The sequence below is a fragment of the Pelodiscus sinensis genome, chromosome 2, assembly GCF_049634645.1.
Source record: "Pelodiscus sinensis isolate JC-2024 chromosome 2, ASM4963464v1, whole genome shotgun sequence".
Taxonomy (NCBI): Eukaryota; Metazoa; Chordata; order Testudines; family Trionychidae; genus Pelodiscus; species Pelodiscus sinensis.
Window position 1 is genome coordinate 109,381,425 of NC_134712.1, and position 13,029 is coordinate 109,394,453.

At 42.2% G+C, this 13,029-nt stretch overlaps 1 long non-coding RNA gene across 2 annotated transcripts in view; it reads left to right on the forward strand.

The window, feature by feature from the left end:
• The window catches only part of LOC142827174 (uncharacterized), a 117,979-nt gene extending 106,664 nt beyond the window's left edge, over nucleotides 1–11,315 (forward strand). For both annotated transcript variants that reach the window (XR_012901647.1, XR_012901648.1), the window contains one exon: nucleotides 10,215–11,315. This is a non-coding gene — a long non-coding RNA (uncharacterized LOC142827174). The remainder of the gene's footprint in view (nucleotides 1–10,214) is intronic.
• Nucleotides 11,316–13,029: the final 1,714 nt, after the last annotated feature.

Sequence of the window (13,029 nt, forward strand, 5' to 3'; positions counted from 1 at the left end):
GTCTACACTGCAAAGGTTTGGCAACAAAAGTGCTGTTGCCATGCAAAAATCAGCAAAAGTGAAAACTGGTCACACTGTTTTTTCAGCCTCCCATTGTCGACTTTGCATGGCCACATTGCTAGCTCCCTTGTCAACAGAGCAAAGAAATGTGGTTAAGCATCCCACAGTGCAGTGTTGTGGGAAGACAGAGGTGATCCCTGTGCTTCTTGGGATTCTCTCCAAATTCTCTCACAACATTTTCCGCTGCTGGGAGCAGCATCATGAATGCTGAGGAACGTCAAAGCAGAACAGCAGTCTCTCCAGCCCTTCGACTGAAACAGCAGTGTGCCTGCTGCTGTGTTTCTAGCAGGGCAGAATGGGAGCATTCCAATTATTTGTTCTTTGTTTGTTCCCCAAATGGAGCAGCTCACTCAGCTGTCAGATACTTCCCGGAGCTATGAAAGGGGAGGGGCACATGTCTGCAGGGCAGCAGTGATCATAAAACACTGAGCAGAGCCTTAAGGGAAGTCATGATGGGATACTGGTGGAAGCCAGTTCTCTCACCAAAACAAAGAGTAGAGTCCACACTAGTTCTTTGTTGACAATAAAGGGAGGGAAAGAGACAAATGTCTCTCGCAAGCTGGAATTTTGTCTCCAAAACTGGGTGTTTTTCCTGACAAGTCACATTGTATTGTGGACACTCTCACTGTTTTGTCAACAAAAGGCAGTTTTTGGTGGCAAAACATGCCAATCTAGACAAGGCCTCAGATGCAGACTGGGACACCACTACCTGCAGCTCCCATTGGCTGGGAATGGTGACCGGCGGCCAATAGGCGTTACGATTATCTGTATCTGTGGAGGCACAGGTAAGCAAAGCATCTCACAGACAGCTAGTTGCTTGCCCTTAAAAGCCATACCCCAGAATTTAAAAATCTCTGCTCTAGATAATACAGTCCTGCCATGAGCGCAGGGCAGTGGACAAGATGACCTCTCTAGATCCCTTCCAATCCTACAATTCTATAAGCATTATACAAACAATTATAAAGAACTTTTAACAGGAGATGTTTTATTCTAAGATGTCAATAGGGGATATGTACTCTCCTCACTATGCCTGGGATTTACACAGGCAAACCAAATTAGAAAAACAAACCTCAGTTTTAACTGTTTAGCTATGTGTGGAGTCTGACTGGGCAGATGAGCAAAACACACAATTCTTATTAAGTTTAATTAGACTTTAACTATTGCTGATTTCTCTACCAGACCCATTCTAACAGAGATCATTTCCAGAGCTCTACTTCTCTGTAATTCAGTCACATGCCACTTAGGTGTGAAGTTACAATTCATTTTAGAATAATACTCACCGAGTGGGCCAAAAATAGCCCATGTTTTGAGTCATAATATTAGCATCTCTTCTTAACGAGTTTCTGTTACAGATATACAAATAGCATACAAAATGCCTATTATTTATCCCCAGAAGAGAAGAAAACATAACACCAATTCTATAAGTCTCCTGAGAGTCTCTGTCAAGGGGTTGTTAATGTATAATGGGATCCAGTAATGCTTGGTGTTGTGCACATTTTATTATACTAGGGAGCCATATTGGAATTTACTGTCTAGCCCACACCCACATTCTTGGGTGTTGGAATACCGGAATCACATTGCTAGTATTTATTTGCACAATGTACTGTATTATTTCCATAGAAGGACAATGGTTGTCCACCTAAACATGGACACAAAAGAAACCAGTGTAAGTTATGCAACCAAACAAGGAGTTCGGAAAAATCCAGTGATTCCCTGAATACTTGTCCTATGAGTCATTTTAAAAAGACAAAAAAAATATGACTAACTTCATTTTATGAATTTTATTCCTCTTTCTTTTCTATTTCCTACAGTTTTCTTATCAGGGACTTTTTCAGAGTTCTATGACTATGTTATCTTTCTTGGATAAGAGAATATAAAGTAGCTCACCTTGTTAGACAAAAAAGTCACTGTTCTATAAATGCTTCAATTGAGGACCTAGTAAATGAAAAACCACAAATTAATATTTGAGAGTGAGAAATAGGTTTACTGCATGTTCCCAATTTGGTAAGCTGCTCAGTTATGTGCCTACCTTTAATTATGCGAACAGTGCCAATGAGGTGCATGTATGTGTCATTTTGCAGTTATGTTGCTCCAGAAGTGAAGCAAAAAAGGTGACACCAACATCAGGACTCTGAAAGCTTGTTCAGTCTTTTTCTAGGGCTGAGATTAGTCCTATTAACTTCTAAACATGTTTAAAGGAAAGCTTATTTTCCTCAGCAAAGAGTAAGAGTTCAATAAAGGCAGTATTAGAGGCAAAGATTACAGTGTGATGTCCCCATCCTTAATGAAGTTTGGTTTATGAAAAAGCATCTTTGAGATATGTATAAAACAAAATACAGGCAGTCCCCGGGTTACGTACAAGATAGGGACTGTAGGTTTGTTCTTAAGTTGAATTTGTATGTAAGTCGGAACTGGTACATATTGTAGGGCAAACTCTAGCCAAACATTTCTCCAGAGTTCAGTTTTATTCTCCCACACCTCACTTCCCTCAGTCCTTTATTCTCAAGCTGAGGTGTCTGCTGAGAAAAGCCGCTCCGTGTCTCCCTGGTCTGCTGGGGGGAGGGGAGGCGCTAGCTTCGCGTCTCCCTGGTCTGCTGGGGGGAAGCAGCTAGTGTGGGGTTGCCTCACCCCATTTGTAAGTAGGGATCCGATGTAAGTCGGATCCATGTACCCCGGGGACTGCCTGTACTTCAGGTAACTATCAGTTTTAATGTTACAATCTGCTGGATCTGTGTATCCTTTCTTTGGTGCATGTAGAAATATGAAATATGAGACTGTTTATCATTTTAAATGTGCTAATGAGAGCCATTTAAATGCCCCCCCCCCCACAAGCTTTAACAACTTGGTGATCAACTTAACAATTTATAAACAGATTTGTTTGTCTTGTAAGTCCAGAGGTGATTGGACAAGCAAGACATGTGACCATACCATCTGGTACCGCAATTCCATTTTGACCCTGCTATTTTTCCATGGAATGGGGAAGACTATGTAAGCAATGGAAAGCTATCAGCCCTTTGTCTCCTTCTGTTCTGGAAAACCCTGAAAGGATACAAAGGGCTAGATACTCATGTCAGGATAAAAGAGTCTCTCACCCGAAAATTATGCCTAAAACAAGAACTGTTCTTTAGGGTAAGAATCTGGTTGCAATAAATCTGTAGCACATTAGAACTAGCTAGATTTTTTCTTTTCATTTTAACTTAGTAACTTACTTTGATGTCTGTTTTCACTTGCAACTACTTAAATCCTACTAGTTGTAGTTAATTAAAAAAAATACTCCCTCCCCCCACAACTATCAGGCCCAGTGTAAATAACTGTTATGGGGGAAAGGGGAAGAGATGACCAATGTGCAGATCTCTCTTTCATTGATAAAAAGGGTGAACATCCTCATGAGTTTTCCTCATGTAAAACTTTTACACAGAGAAAAACAGATTTACTTGGGGGGTTTGATCCTTTTTGGGGGTTGGTTTCCTGGGTGCTGAGCCCTAGAACTGCAGTCTCTCAAAGCTGAACCGGTTCAATAGCTGCATTGCTCTTCAGGGGGGTGGTTACCCCAATTCTGTGCCTTGTCTGAGGGAGACCACAGCATCTAGCCCATTAGGACAGGGTGGTGGGGAGCCCTAGAGAGCAAGAAGGTGAGCGCCAGTGGCATGATCAGCACATGGGGAAACAATACCTAAGTTCATTATTAACCAATAAACTTCGCTCTGCAGAACTGGAAAATGTACAAGTGCCTTGTACTCCAAAAAGTGACCCTTGTGAAGACAGCACTTCAACGGGTTAGGTTCCTAAATGTATTCAAATGCATGCCTGCTAAATGCCAAAATAATTTTAGAATTCTCTTAGCCTCTCAGAGACAATATTGTTCAATGCACGAGGGCTTCTGTTGCGTCTTGCACAGAATCAGTGGAACTCTATACTAAGTTTCAAACCATTACACCTGTGCAGTCCCACTGAAAACAATGTGTCTACACAATGAAATGGGGGACTAATTAAAGACAAACATGTCACTGGAGGTAGAATTGGGGCTGTAGATTCAGGCCAAAATAACAAGGTTTACCGGTACACTGGCAAAACCCCAGTGCATTGTGAAAGTGCTTTGATAGACAGATATAGGATAATTCCCCCTACCCTCCCACACACAGCCACTGTAAAGTATTACCCTAACCCCATTAGAGTTAGGAAAGATGGACTTAAGCCCAGAAGCACAAAATTCTTTCATAGTGTTAGAGAAAATGTTGTGACACCATGTAAGTATCCAATCACTTTTTAAATTTTTCTATACTCTAGATTTCAGTGGCATCCTGTGGTGGTGCCAATATAATTCCACAATCTAATTATTCATTATGGGGAAAATATTTCATTTTATCATTTTTGAATTTGCTACCTCCTTTTGGTTTAATCAAACATCCCTTTTTCATGTTTCTTCCTATTCTGCTCTTCTCCAGAGTAAGCACTCCCAATCTTTTCATTCTTCTGATATGCCCCTAACCATTTTGGAGCCCTTTTAAAAAATCCATCTAATTTTATATGTTCTTTTTGAAGTAGAGTGATCCAAAAATCAGCAGCAAGAAACTCTCCCTGACTTCAGCAGGTGCAAAACCCCGCTGCTTGCAAAGAATTGTGTAGATCTGTGACACCATTAAAAAGATGTTGTAGACTCACCATTCTGGAGCACTTCCTTGTGGAAAGGCTCAGGACCTCAGAGCCCTCTGTTTCACCATCCTCCTCCGGACTGCCCTCAGTGGTCTGTGTGGTGACTTGGCTCTCCAGCCAAGGCAGGATTCCCCGCATGCAGACATCCCTACTTGAAGTAGCTAAACATAGCACCATGGCCGCAGCAGCTCAGGCTAGCCACGTGAGGACCTGTGCAGTGTGTAGGGCAGGGCTGTGTTGTGCTGTGCTTTGGGCAGCTAGCCCAAACAGCTCTCTGTACTACTGCAGGAACACTGCTATTACAAGGTGCTAGAGCTAATGCAGACACATCTAAACAAGCTAGGAATCACCTCCCAGCTCAAATGTAGACATGCCTTCAGAGTCTGACCCCTTCCTTCTAGGGATAACTGACCAAAATCAATAGAACAACAACTCTTTCACACTTCTCAAGCTCTATTCTTCACCACTCCCAGGTCTTGCAGAGTTAGAGTGCCTCCCTCCCAAGCAGCTGACCCTAAGAACTTTTTCTCTGGAGTCTCTCTTTTCTCAGGCCTGCTTTAGAAGTTTTCTTCTACCCAACTGTCCTCTTACTTCAGGGATAATCCCAGGGTGCATGGTCTCTCTTTGCTGTCTTTCCTCTCCCTCAGACCCACCCAGGGTGGTTCTCCTGAGCTGGGTTAGTCTTTCATTACCTTTTCTCCCTCCAGCTGCCACAGAATAAGCTAATTAGGCATGCTGGCTTCTCTTAACCCTGCCCTTGCCAGGGTGGCTCTACATGCACAGTGTGGAGCAAGCGTTTCTGGAGTGTAGCAGTGTTTGGCAACATGTCTAAAGCCACATCAGTGCTTCCCTTTTAGTATGGCTCTGGTAGGAAAACTATAGCTGTCTGTGGAACTTACTGAATGACAAGTATGGGGAAAATGGCTGTTTGGGTTGGAATTTTTAACCCACTTTTCTATCCAACTTCAACCCCTCCATTCTAGCCATGTTCAGTTTGACAGAATGAAACCAAAAACAAATATTTGGGTGCTTCTTTTAAAGTTCCTCTTAATTTGTTTAGGACAATCACTCCTAAATACAGATTCTCCTCCTGCGCTACATGAAACCACCTACCTCTCCCCTGCCACTCTACCTCCTCCTTTGTCATCCTGCATCTGAAGCTCACTGTGAGATTGCAACAGGCAAACATTTGAGGCAGACCCTCCTCCAACTCCTGACCTTGTGGTCAAACTGAAGAACACCATGTAAAATTCATGCCTTTCGGAGTTGTCATTTTCATACTATATACTTTCCATCTGCACTCTCAGAAGAGTAAAAGAAACATGACAAAGATAGGAGTACATTGTTCAAGAACACTATATGAAAAATTAATAAATCTAAGAGGGGGACAAGTGACCAGATGAAAAAAGAAATTAGAGAAACCTCAGCACAGAGAAGATGCATACTTGAGCTCTTAAAGTACTGGAGACAAAATAAGAAGAGCCATAGATGTGATTTGTAGCTCATCCCTCTTTCATTTATTTTGATTTACAACAAGTTGGATTGAGCTTCCGCCTGCTCTCTCAATCGCTCTACACGCCATCAAATACTTGGTGGATCAGATGGGGAGAAGTACAGAAATGTGCCATAGAGAGCAATCTTCACAAGAAGCCTGAGACAAGTGTGCAAGCTTTTCTCAATGTTTTCATGGAATTATGTGGGGTTGAGGGCTGGTAAAAAAAAGTCTGAATCTTCTTGTCCGGTCACCCACTTCAGGAAAGCCATTTCCATAAATTATAAGAACATACTGGGTCAGACCAAAGGTCCAGCTAGCCCAGTTTCCTGTCTGCCAACAGTGGCCAATGCCAGATGCGCCAGAGGGAGGGATCACAACAGGTAATCCTCACGTGATTCCTCCCCTGTCACCCACTGCTGGAGAAACAGAGGCTAGGGACACCATTCCTACCCATCTCTACTAGTAGCTTATCCTATCTATTCTTTCCTTCATTACCTCCTTTGATGATCTATTATCTATTTCATATGCAAGGTTAAAAGATTTTTTCCTAATGTCTAGCCTGATTTTCCCCATTTTTAATTTTAGGCCATTATTCCTTGTTTGACTTTTCAAATAACCCCCAGATAATCCTCTCCTTTTCTTTGCTGGGATTTTCTTTAATGTATTTACATAACTATCATCAAGCCACCACCACTCAGAAGAAAGCAAGAGTCTACTGAAAGAAAAACAGAGAGCTCAGTCTGTAGCATTTGGGGGGAAAATTAAACTATCAGTTTAAGTGTTTTTTTAATGCATCTAGCTTTCTTTTGCATATCTGTTTGGGTTCTAACCTATGTGAAGTATTTGGAAAGGGAACATTTCCAATATTATCCACTTTCATTATCCAGCATTATGATCATTCTAAAACCATTCTTAATGTGTTTTCAGTCAATCAAGATTTTCCTTTTCTGTTTGTCCCTTTATGCAGTTCTTTCCTTTGTTCTTGTGCACGTTATTATGTCTATAGCAACACAAGGGTTACCAGCTCTTTATAAAATAGACTGTATCTGACACTTGCTTGAGCACATCAATGGAAAAAGGGCACAAGGAGCCTTGTTTGAGCATATGGGCTGTTCATTGGCAGTAACCTCCCCAACAGGTTACTAAAGGCAGTATCCTTCCCCACAGGGAAGGGACTATAATGTACATAACCACATAAACAAACCTACATCCAGGTTGGCTGGGTGTGGAGAGAAGCAGCAAGATTTTCAGGCACAAAACCTTGCATCTCCACCTGAAAAGACTGTTTTAAAAAATTGGATCAATCTTGTTTAAACTGGGGTCTTTTTAAAAATAATGAGTTAACAATAGATGTTGTTTTCCATATCCTACTTTTAAATACATTTCCCCCTAATAACTTGTATTCTCTGTATGCATCACTGGTTAGAATTCAGTGCTTGTTTTTAATCAAATCTGTAGGCACTTAAAGATTGCTTTTGCTCCCTTTGGTTTCAGTGGTATAGATTTAGGCCCTTATGTAAAGATTTTCTAAAGGATAATTGCTAGCTAGGGACCTATGTCCCACTAAACGTTACTGGGGAATCAAAGAGTTTAACTTCCAATATACTTTTCTTGTTTTTTCCAATCTACAACATTAAAATGAAAAATCCTGTTTGCTGTCCAAGAATCAAGTTCTAATACCGTTGCTAGATACAATGTAAAGTCATTAGAAATGGTGATTAGTCATTGGAACAATTTGCTAGGGAAGTGGTAGCTTCTTCAGAAGATGAAAAATAACCACTTCCTTTGTAGTTTGTTTCCATCATTCATCACCATTTCCAAGGAATTAGTATTGCATCTAGCAATCATCTTCATCTTCAATCTTCCAATCAAGATTGGAGGCCATTCTGGAAGAGATGCTTTAGTCAGACTAACTATTGGGCTCAATACAGGGGTAGCTGGATGAAATTCTGTGGTTTGTGGTATTCAGGAGGTCAGATGATGATCTGGTAGCCCCTTTTGGACTTATAGTCTATGAAACAGTCTATTAACTTACGCTATTACTTGATTCTCCTAGTGCAGGGGTGAGCAATAATTTTTGATGGGGGGGGGCCACGCCAACATTTTCGGAAGTGGTCAAGGACCTCACTCTTCCATGATATTAATGGAGGAGGTGCAGAGGGTCTGGGTTAGAGGTTGAGTACAGGAGAGAGTGTGGAATCTGAAAGGGAGTGTGGGTGAAGGAGGCAGTTGTGATCTGGGTTAGGGGAATAGGGTAATGGGGTTTGGGTTGTGACCTTGGGCAAGAAGGGGTTGTGACCTGGGGAAGGGGACAGAGGTTTTTGAACAGCTATGAGCCTGAGGGGAAGGGACGAGAGTGTTGAAAAAAGGCAGCTCCTATTGGCCAGAAACCAGCCAATGGGATTGTGCTGGGGGCAGGAAAAGTGCGTGATGCCTCTCCTTCCTCTCCCGGGCTCACAGATGTTCAAATAGAGTCCCACAATAGCTGCTTTTCTCAGCAGCATGGGGGGTTGCAGTCAGGGAGTCTGCCTGAGGCTTCCTGCTGTGTTCATGGGCTGGAATTGGTGTCTTCGTGGGCCACATCTGGCTCACAGAGGGTATTTTGCCCAGGCCTGTCCTAGTGGGTTATTTAAATTTTTTTCTTTCAATTATTTTCCACTGATCCTTGAGAATGATAAAGAACAGAAGGTAGGAAATTTAAAAACAGACTCTTGGATAAGTCTTTTGCATTATCTTCTTTTTTGTGACTTGCTTTTTTGTGAATGCTACCTAGGGACCAAAGCCCCACTGCATGTTACTGGGGCATTGGGGTGCTTAACTTCCAATACACTTTTCCTACAGTTTTTTTCAATCTACAACATAACATGAAAAATCCAATTTGCTGTCTAAGAAACATGTTCTGGTAGCAATGCTAACAATATTAAGTCATTGTTGATTAATTGTAATTAATCACTGGAGCAATTTGCAATAGAACAAAGATAATAGAAGAAGGGTAGTTTTCAAACATCCAAGTACTCCTCTTGATTTTGGCACCTCTCAGTTAAGAAGTCATTCACCCTTATTCTTAACTTGACTTCTCTAAGAAAATAGAGGAAGTTGGCTTATGCCACTTTGAGCTGCCCACTGACTCCTAGGGTCTGACTCCTAAAAGGAGGGCATATCACTCCTCTCAGTTAGTGGTGTGGAAGTCAAAAATTCTGGGCCCCATTCCCAGTTCTGAGAGTTCTTTGTTGTGTGGTCTAGAGCAGTCAGTTTTTGCAACCTCTTGGTATATCTGTTTATCCAAACAAAAATAAAAGGGGGCAAATATTTACCAGAAATACTAGCTCCTGTGGTACCAAGATACAACTGTGAAATGAGAAATCCTAAGACTGATGGGAAGTCAGGGCTGTTGAGATGCTTAAATGAAGGAATGTTTGTTAAACTCTGAGAGTCTCAAATAAAAGACCCTGTAGTGTGTGAGATCATTAGGCTTAAACTCACCAAACCCTTTCCAGGTGATAGGTTACAAGCATTAGTGTAATGGTCCTAGAGATAAAAGACCTGCCCCCTACCACTCTCTGGAATCCAGCAGACTCAGATCATTCTCAATAACTCCCTTCTAAATCCTATTACACCTCTGGGGTAGAAACTAACAAAAGCCAGTAAATCCAGAGGATTAGAACAAGATTTCCAAACTGATAAGAGGGAAGGCTCCTTCCCAATTATGGTCAGTAATGTCACCATCTTAGAAAGCACTGAAATCTTCAGTCCATGAATACAGAGGTAGGCATAAGGACTGATGAGGAAATACTGGATTTTCCACAGAAGAATTATTACAGGAAAAATGGGTCAGTGAGTCAAGAAACCGATTAATGAATAGGGAATACTATCCAAGGGAAAAAAAATCAGCATTTTCCCCCAGTAGCTGTTGATAATTTGAAGCTGTTTCAATAATGATATCCGAAACTGATGACAATATTTCCTCCCACCATCCAACTCTATCCTGTTGTTTTGTGTTTTACAGGGTTGTCAGTCAAGCAGACAGAAAGAACAACAATACAGGACAGGATATGAAAGGAATGTTGCAGAGCCAAGTCAATGCTTTTGAACGTACAGACGCTTCGTGTAGGAAACTTGGAGCCTGATCCTGAAAATCCTCACTGATGCAAGTAGTCTCAATGAAGCCAATAAAAATGCATGCATAAGGACTACTCGTGAAGCAGGGACTGGAATGTTCCAGTACTGATAGCTGTTTCTGTGGTACCAATTCAGTATAGTCAGGTTAGCAGTATGAAAAATATGCAACTAGTGGGTCAAATAGAGACAAAACTTCACTGTGTGTTTAATTAATGTTACATTCCACAACAATACACGAATCACATTCAGAAATTGTCCTCCCTCTTTGGTAAATACTGAATGAATTTTCAGAGAAGAAGATACTGATTCAGACATCTTCATTCTTCTGAGCCAAATTTTCCCTCAACATTTCCCCAGTGAAATTGGCAGAGTTGACAGCAGAGGCAGCCAAAGAGCACTGACTCTCTGGAAGAAGTGAATGTACATGTCAGTAAACAAAAACAAACTGTTCTGTTACAAAGTATGCCCAGGAATACCCAGAACTGTAAAGCAGGTCTCTGGATTACTGCCTGACAAACTATGCCTTTTATTCTGAAGAACATCTCTGAAGCACGAGGTATTTGAACAATTTTTATAGTGGGGTGCTGCGAGCCATTGAACCAAACTGCATACTCTGTACATAATGGAAACCTCTTCCAAGCCAGGAGATGCAGTAGCACCCTTAGTTCTAGCACGTCTGCTGAGGATTATGGGAAGGGCCTGATTCACAACCAGAAAACTACTTATTCTTCCAGGTTTGTCCAGGAGCTGACTTACACTAGGCCTCAAACTGAATTTCTTTTGATGGCTGATCCACAGTGGATGAGAGTCCGTTACAGCCCCCAGGTTCAGAGCCTCTTAAGCTCAAGCTGTATAGACTCCTTCAGAGTTGCCCATGCTGGAGCCTGGAAGCCAACACAATAACAGACTTCGGCTTTTCAAAATATTTGCTTCATGGTGTGTGAGCACTATAATTGTGTAACCGCACTGTTTCTGATATAAACTTTGCTGCAAATACTCAGACATGTTTCTGTTCTATTTGTAATCTGCTCCTAACGTCTCCCTTCACTGCTTTGTTCTTCTCTCTGCCTAGCTATTCCTGTCTCTGTCCATTTACTCTGTCTCCCCCTGTACCCTAAACCACACTGTCACAGGCAGCTCCATGCCTATTCCTAAACTCCTTCACCAGAGCTAAAATCTTCCTCCAAGGTAATAGGACTAGAGCAGCCACCTGCTCAGCCAGCTGCCCTGTGCAAGGATTAAGGGGGACACAGCTCAACACTGACTGACCTGACTGGAGTACAGGTACTAGAAGAATAACAGGTCCCTCATCACCCCGGATTATTGGAGCTGGCACAGAGCAGATACAAATATCTGATTCCAGCGAGCAGTGGGGGAACTAAACTCTTGGGCTGCGTCTAGACTGGCATGATTTTGCGCAAAAGCGGCTGCACAAAATCCAGTGGTTCTTGCACAAATATGCCAATGCTCCCGCTCAGGGATAAGCCCTCTTGCGCAAGTATTCTTGCGCAAGAGGGCCAGTGTAGACAGCCAAGTTAATTTCTTGAGCAAGAAAGCCCGATGGCTAAAATGGCCATCGGAGCTTTCTTGCGCAAGAGAGCGTCTACACTGGCATGGATGCTTTTGCGCAAAAGCACATACCAGTATAGACGTTCTCTCGCGCAAATACTTTTAATGGAAAAACTTTTCTGTTAAAAGTATTTGCGCAAAATCTTGCCCGTCTAGACGCAGCCTAGGGGTCAGGGATGTGCATGTGGTGGTGTGTGTGTGTGTGCAGGGAAGGGGGAAGGCAAAGGGTAGGAGCAACCTTGAACCTCAGTTCCCTCAAATGCTAATCTTGCCTGCCCAGGGTCACAACAATATCCCTGGCTATCTTCTGTGATTATAGCCCAGCAGAACAACTTTAAAGCCCTATTTAGGAGAAGAAGAAATAAAGAATATGTGTCAATTTATAACCCAAGGTAGGATTTAAAGTGGGCGAAACATAATTACCTGAACTGAATCTGAGCAAAACAGTGAGCTATGGGACCTTTAATCATCAGCTTCATCATGATTTCTGTTTGGCATCCCATCCAACATACAGCATCTCCAGCAACACAGCACTTTCTAATACCATACAGGGGCTACGTCTACACTGCAGGTTTCTTGCACAAGTACTTTTTGCGGAAAAGATCGCTCACAAAAAGTTCTTTTTGTGCAAGAGCGTGTTCACACGTTCACAGAATGGCCATCAGAGCACCTGTGCTTTTTCCGAGAATTTGTGCAAGAAACCCCTGTTTGTCCACATATGCCTTTTTGTGCAAGAGCTCTTGTGCTAAAAGGCTTATTCCTCATACAAAGAGGAATAACTCTTACACAAAAAGCCCTGTTGTCTAACGATCTACTGTACTTTTTCTTGCGCAAAAACATGCTTGTAGTGTGGACGCTCTGCGAGTTTTTGCGCAAAACCATCTGGTTTTGCACAAAACCTCTGCAGTGTAGACATAGCTGGGACATTGCTTCAGTACATGCTCAGCTGGCAGCAGGTCACCTACAACAATGTTACATCTAAAAGCACCTGCATTTTCCTTGCTCTGAGCAGTGATAAAATGATTAAATGATGAGGGGGATTGGAACAGGTGACATATGAAGAGAGATTAAAAAGACTTGGACTTTTCAGCTTAGAAAAAAGGAGAGGTTTTCCTCATGCAGCGCACAGTCAT